At 39.6% G+C, this 7,597-nt stretch overlaps 1 long non-coding RNA gene across 1 annotated transcript; it reads right to left on the reverse strand.

Annotated features, from left to right (window-relative positions):
* Nucleotides 1-2,190: 2,190 nt before the first annotated feature.
* LOC124118936 lies at nucleotides 2,191-5,225 on the reverse strand. The gene is made up of 2 exons (XR_006858558.2): nucleotides 3,937-5,225; nucleotides 2,191-2,600 (listed from the first exon to the last, which is right to left on the reverse strand). It is a non-coding gene; the product is annotated as an uncharacterized LOC124118936 (long non-coding RNA).
* Nucleotides 5,226-7,597: the final 2,372 nt, after the last annotated feature.

Consider the following 7,597-nt stretch of genomic DNA (forward strand, 5'->3'; position numbering starts at 1 on the left):
TAAAGGGAAAGTTGACTTCCTCCTTCGTCCTGTGGAGGGTGTTTTGTCACTCTGAATCTGTATGCATAGATCTAAATATGAAAAAGATGAGACGGTCTCACTGGTGTCTTTTATTCCTAGTTCAGGTGAGTAAATCAGTGGGAGGAATTGGCTATTTGATGGTTATTGAACGAATTTCAGATCATCGATATACCTGAAGCTTTAGTTAACCTTCTTGGCCAAATTACCCTACTTCTTGCCTAAATGACTCTGCCAAATTTTACATAGATGTTATCAATGAGGAAGTCCAACATTACACAGAAGACATTTGCTTTCACACTTTTTACCAATTCTCCTGCATCTCTGAAGAAAGATATACAACTGTGTCTATGGTCGTTTTCTAACAAGAGCCCCATGGATCAAGGAATGGCGTTATTAATTCCGCTTGTCTCAAATACTTTCTGTGAATATAAATTAAGTCTTGCCTTGATTGTATTAAGGATTATGGTTAATCTTTGATACATGGATTTTGTTGGACCCAGCAATATATCTCTCTTTGTACGGATGTTTATGGAGCTTTGGAATCCAGTACAAAAGAGGAATGGACATGTCAAACCAAAAGTTAATGGACTTATGCATGGTCTGGGCAGATGTTTTCCTCAATGCGCATGCTGCCTTTATATTAAGAGGTTATTATAAGACAGTTTTCATAGTTTTCATCCGATATCAGCCCGAGATCCCTATATCAGCCCGAGATCCCTATATCAGCCCGGGATCCCTATATCAGCCCGAGATCCCTATATCAGCCCGAGATCCCTATATCAGCCCGAGATCCCTATATCAGCCCGAGATCCCTATATCAGCCCGAGGGTGGAAGGCCTCCCACCCCAGTCTTTGAAAACTAAATGTAGTATGTTGTAGGCAGCAGAAGTATTAGAGTTTTATGTGGAGTTTGCTATTTTGGGCCCCGTCCTTTAAAGAAATGCTTGATCCGCCCTTGGTAAGGTTGTAGGCAATTAGGTGGAAGAGCATGTCAATTAGCCCTGTTCGGGGCTTTTCAATTTACGTGAAATGTCATTACAGATTTGAATTTAAACCCAGTACCAATAAAACACAAGGTTAGTCTTAAATTCGGCATCTTAGAAAAGTAAGTGAGTTTGCCCCACCCCCATGTGTAGTGTAATAAAGTAGAGTTTTTCCTTGAACTATTATAACGCCAATACTGTACCAGTTCAGGACAAAGCTATACACATAAGGGTAGAGCAAATCATATCGCTTAAACCTACTCCTTCCATCTTTCCGAGGCAAGTGAGTTAACTGACTTTAAAAGTCCAGTTTCCACTCTTGCCGAACTAGGCTGGTATTATGGAGTTATATTTTGGCTGGACTAACGAGTCAATGCATAGTCCAATCAAAATTGCGTAACGAAATCGAAATCCGGTTTGTAAACTGTCGTGCAGATTTCGATCGATTGCAGGATTTGCAAAGGATGTGCACCGCCAACTCGTTGTCAACAGATATTTTCCAAATCTTTTCATTTTTTAATCAAGGTGCTCACATGATTTGATGCACTTTGCGATGTAAGACCTGTTTTATCACAATATAGATCATGATTATTGATCAGATCGTCTTGACTGGGCGCCGCCATTTTGAAGCAAATGCAAGTGATACAAGAGGTGGAATCTGATTGGTCAACAGGAGAGGCATAGAGGGGGCGCAACTCGTAATAACCACTGGTGGCGCTACGATCGAGCCCAGAAATTCCAGTCTAGTTGGGCAAGGGTGGAAACTGGACCTTTATAGTCAGTTAACTCCCTTGCCTCAGGAAGATGACGCATTCAGAAAGACCAGCAATGTGGTTGTCTTATGTCTATACAATTTACTAGGGGGCACGGGTGGCCCAGTCGTCTAAAGCGCCACAATTCGCTGTGCAGAGTGGCGTCCCTTGGGCACGCCAGAAACCTTTGATTTTAGGTTCGAATCCCGGTTCGCCCCGATTATGTTTCTCGGTTTGTCAACACCATACCCGTGCTCGTGGGTTTCACCGAAGTGGTAAACGTCTAAGACCTGCATCACTTCGGGATTTCCTCCAAACTGAAGCTGACACGCCTTGATATAACTGGAATACTGTTAAAAACGGCGTTAAACACAACTCACTCACTCACTCACTCACTCACTACAATTTACTATTTAAGTCAACACAACGCTGTCTGGATTCACATCCTGTTTATTACATATACTACATATGTATTACATCTACAAATATATCTTTTTCTTGGAAGATATTTACTTTTTCACTTTTTTATATTTTGACTGGACAACCATAGCACAGGATAATCAACATTGTTCATATTGCACGAGCCACATACACGTGTCTACATTGTCTGTGCTAACCAATCACGGGCTGCAACGTCATCACTTGCCACCAGACCCGCCGTAGCCTGATTGGTGCCCCTGATACTCCGAGTTGTTTGGGTTGCACTGGTTGGAGTGGTTATCCAAATCGGCCTTGTCGCCGGTCCCGGAATAATCCGAAGTGTGGCCGCTGTATTCCGAGTTGTTCGGATTGCACTGGTTGGCATGGTTGTCCAAGTCTTGTTGAGTTCCACTGTCAGACATTGCTGCAAGATAAAACACATTTACTTGTTATCAGAATACACATATATCCCTGACTACCATTTGGATACATTACTCGGTACACCGGATAAATATATCACACTGGATAATGCTGGATATATCACCCTATCTCATTTATATATCACTATATATTAATGTGTAATTAGGCACCTTTGATATTCGGGGGTTGGGGGCATATGATTTTATCCAAAAAATATATTATCTCGGGTTTTCGCTGGGGAAATAATTATGCTTCAGACTGCGGGAAAATAATTGTCTGCCATTTAAAAATACATTGTTGCAAGACTATTATTTTTACTCCTCCAGTATTAAGGCTCATAGTTTTAATTTTAAAAATTATATAGCTTTTGGTAAAAAAAATATTCCAGTCTCGGTACTTAACAAGCATCTGAGTATATGTTAGACGTTAGTTCACTGTGAAAGATGCATTGATGTATTGAGCTTGAAAGTAGTTCCTGAAAGGCGACCTCACTTGTATAGCTAGCTGATCGTGATACAAGGTTTATCGGGTTGGCTTATCGGATCATTATATCGGATACCATTATGATAAAATATTTTATCGACAATTCCTATTCCTTAACTGTGTACACTTTTTCATTAAATTAAAATATCGTGCTTTCTTATTCCATCCAATGTCGGTGCCCCCAGGACGAGAAGCAGGTCACAGCAGGAGATGTACCCTATACAAGGTGAGGCAATACACTTAACAGACACTTAAGGGATACTTCTTCAAAACTTCACCTGTCTCCACATTAAATTTATTGTTTAACAAGACATTTACACATATGATTTTGCAGGTGAGCATGACCCTCAATATTCACAAAGGTAATCCACTTGGAAGGCGAATGTTTACATTTCATAACTTGTGAGTTACAATCGAGCATGCCCTTTCTACCAAGATTTCAAAGAGCGCCAAACGTTGTTTGATCGAGGTGTGTGACGGGTGCCACCGGTGGGGCAGGATACGCTCACCTTTTCGAGAACACCTTGTATCGTGACTATTTTATAGTAATTCATGGACACATGCTCCTGATACAGTCAAAAACTCTATGGAAGATACAGTGTATTAACAAGGTTTCAGACTTACTCTATGGAAGATAATAACAATGGTATACACTTACTCTATGGAAGATATTAACAATGTTATACGTTAACTCTATGGATGATATTAACAATGTTATACACTAACTCTATGGAAGTTACACACTATCTCTATGGAAGATATTAACAATGTTGTACACTTATATTATCAGGTTGTAAAAATAATTTCCGCATAATATTAATAAATGAAGACATTGTAGTAACAACAGAAGTACTCACCTGTTTGCAGTATTTTTGTTTCTGGTTTCAGATTTTTGTAAGCACTGGGATGAGCAGTCTGTAAACGTGGAATGATTCCTGAGCGCCTCGTTAACACTTTATATAACAACAGCCAATAGATTTCTGAGAACCTCCTGTGCCACGGGACTAAAATCCTGGGCTGCTCATTGGTCGTGTCTGTTTCCACATATGGACAGTGCTTTGTTTTCCTGGTATTCCCCGTAATTCTTAAAATAACGACAGCGCAGGTACTTGGAAATACCAAGTCTAATCACGTGTCGCTGTCGTGTCCTGGACTTCAGCAGCAGTGAAATGAAAAGTATCAGCTTGAAAACATAGATTTATTTTTAGAATGTATATTTCACTTCATGGTTGTTTGTTGCACCTTCGTGCAGACAGTAGAGGTCGGTACAACTCTAGCGCTTATGGGGCAATACGCGTAGTAAAGGCAAATGAGGCCAAACCATATGTAAAATACAAGGATAGCTCCTGCGGCTACTACTGCTACGTGACAGATGCTACTAGTAATACAACTGCTTGTAGAGAACCAAATATAAGATACAAGGATAGCTCCTGCGTCTACTACTGCTACATGACAGATGCTACTAGTAATACAACTGCTTGTAGAGAACTAGATATAAGATACAAGGATAGCTCCTGCGTCTACTACTGCTACATGACAGATGCTACTAGTAATACAACTGCTTGTAGAGAACTAGATATAAGATACAAGGATAGCTCCTGCGTCTACTACTGCTACATGACAGATGCTACTAGTAATACAACTACTTGTAGAGAACTATATATAAGATACAAGGATAGCTCCTGCGTCTACTACAGTTACATGACAGATGCTACTAGTAATACAACTACTAATAGAGAAAAGTGTATAAGATACAAGGATAGCTACTGGTTCTACTACAGTTACATGTCAGCTGCTACTAGTAATACATCAACTTGTAGAGAACTATATGTAAAGTACAGGGATGGCTACTCGTTCTACTACAGTAACATGTCAGCTGCTACTAGTAATACAACTACTTGTAGCGAATAATATGTAAAGTACAAGGATAGCTACCTTTGCTACTACAGTTACATGTCAGCTGCTACTAGTAATACAACTACTTGTAGAGAACTATATGTAAAGTACAGGGATGGCTACTAGTTCTACTACAGTTACATGTCAGCTGCTACTAGTAATACAACTACTTGTAGAGAACTATGTATGAAGTACAGGGCTTTCTAAATCACTATTACCTCTTTCCCGCTTCTTAAGCTTTTAAAGAACGATCGTTATGATGAAAACGTCTTATAAATATTTTATTCAGTAAAGGATAATGCTTTACTAATTCAGGTGTGGGTACATTGTCTTAGTTATACACACAGAAAAAGGACACCATATCGTGTATTCATTTCCAAGTAGCATCCCTCTAAGTCTACTCGTGAAATGTTATGTTACTATCTTTCTAGTAGCACGTCCTGACGTGTCAGACGATGCTTTGTTCGTTAGATAATGTAGGTGGGGATATTTGTGCCATGGTTGCCTGTCAGGATTTAAAAAATAAATATCTTTCAAAAAAAGTACTTTACATGGCTGTTTCTGATCGAGTCATCGTGGTTTCTCATTGTAGGAATGAATCACAGGTAATATTTGTTTGTTTGTTTGTTGTTTAACGCCGCACTCAGCACTATTCCACCTATAAGACGGCGGTCTGTAAATAATCGAGTCTGGGCCAGATTATCCGGTGGTTGACATCATGAGCATCGATCCACGCAATTGGGATACGGTGCATCAACCAAGTCAGTGTATCTGACCACCCGATCCCGTTAGTCGCCTCTTACGACAAGCACGCGTAATAACGGAGACTTGTGACTGCGTGATAATAAATAAAATATCTAGGTAAGACTGTTACTGGCAGTTGATCATTTGCTGACGAGTTACAGTGACTCATGTAATCAATACACTGTTTCAGATAAGAGGAGATCTCGGAAAGGGCCTACATTCACTTTCACTTCCGCAAGTTCAAGGACGAGCTGCAACCAGGCTTCCTGGAACAGCGCGGCAAACAAGGCAGTATGACGTCACCGAACAGTATCGGAAGGCTCTACTCGTGGCGTTTTGAGGTTGACATTTTTTAGGCACACATGTACATTGAACACAGCGCAGATAGGTTTTTATGACTTAACTTTCCATGAAGATTGTCACATATAGGGTTGACAATACCTGGCAGGCAGGTTATGACATGGGTTCAGTGTTTACAGTTCGTGTGTGAAGCCTGCAGCAATAGTGTCAATGCCAGTGTAGGAGGATCAGGCCACTCCACAGGATCAAATCACTGTAGACTGATTACATCCTGGGGTCAAATCATTACATTTATATGATGAACATGGAATTGCCCAATTTACATTATTGATTAAAACTTCCCTTGAAACAATGTGACTCTTTTCCTCTGTATTTTGTATTGAGACCAGATATTTTGTTTCAGTTACAAATGCAAAACCAGATATATTTTGTTTAATCAAATCTTTGAGGCATTTTTGTCTTCTAAAAACACATTGCAACAATGTTATTTTTTGGCAGACTATATCATATTTCCCCAACAATATGAAGCATAATGACATTTTCAAGAAGTTTCGGGCACACACACTTACACGCACGCACACACACCAATAGAGATTATCAAATGGTCGGCCTCTAATGAAAACCTGCACACACACGGGAGACTGTGTGGTCGGGATACCTCTGGAGACAGGACAAGTACCTTTTCAAATGTTATGTTCTCCTTCAATAGATATTGCTGCATATAACGAATGCACATAATATCTGACAATATCTGTTTAAATAAGGTAACACATTATCATATTCTAACACAACTAAAGACTAGATACGACTGTGACACATCATTGTTCAGTTATTACCTATTGTTTGTAAGCTCAATTATTATGTTTAATGTAAACTGATGTTGGCGAGAATGGATGAGTCGGGTATTTTGTTTCTACTTTCTACTTTAACGAACTATTATAGATCTGACATCAGCGTACTTTGAAAGAGACGATAATAGTGACACGTCTGAATATATCTATAACTCGGTTCACCTTTCAGTTTCGCTTTCTTTAATAACAAATAAGGTCACTGGAAGCTTGTTCCTATTTGCTCCTTGTAATTTGTTCTCAATTATGTCTCAGAATATACGTCATAGATTATTTTCATGTATGTTGAGAGAGAGAGAGAGAGAAAGAGAGAGAGAGAGAGAGAGAGAGAGAGAGAGAGAGAGAGAGTTCCCGATATTGGACACAGCTTTTTAATCTCTAATCTGCTCCGTCAAATATGACATCTGTCTCCTTACAGATACTCATATACAGATCATGCTTCAGAAATCAAACACACCGTTCTAATCGTTCTAACTATCTCTTCGCGTCACTATCTCTCGCTATGACATCTTTAGCTATAGCCGCTTTCATTTTGAATTGACAACCAATGACTACTTTATGTTAGGTAATAAGGTTGATGATATTTGACAAGAGGTCGATTTCATGGAATGTGTCATGTGAAAGGCTATCAGTGATTTACTATGACGCGTGCATGTGCAAGCATGTGTGCATGTGTACGTGCATGTTGTTACGTGTCGATTCCCAAATTGAAACAATATGTTAACCCAGA

The sequence above is a fragment of the Haliotis rufescens genome, unplaced genomic scaffold, assembly GCF_023055435.1.
Source record: "Haliotis rufescens isolate VD_foot unplaced genomic scaffold, xgHalRufe1.0.p SCAF_20, whole genome shotgun sequence".
NCBI lineage: Eukaryota > Metazoa > Mollusca > Gastropoda > Lepetellida > Haliotidae > Haliotis > Haliotis rufescens.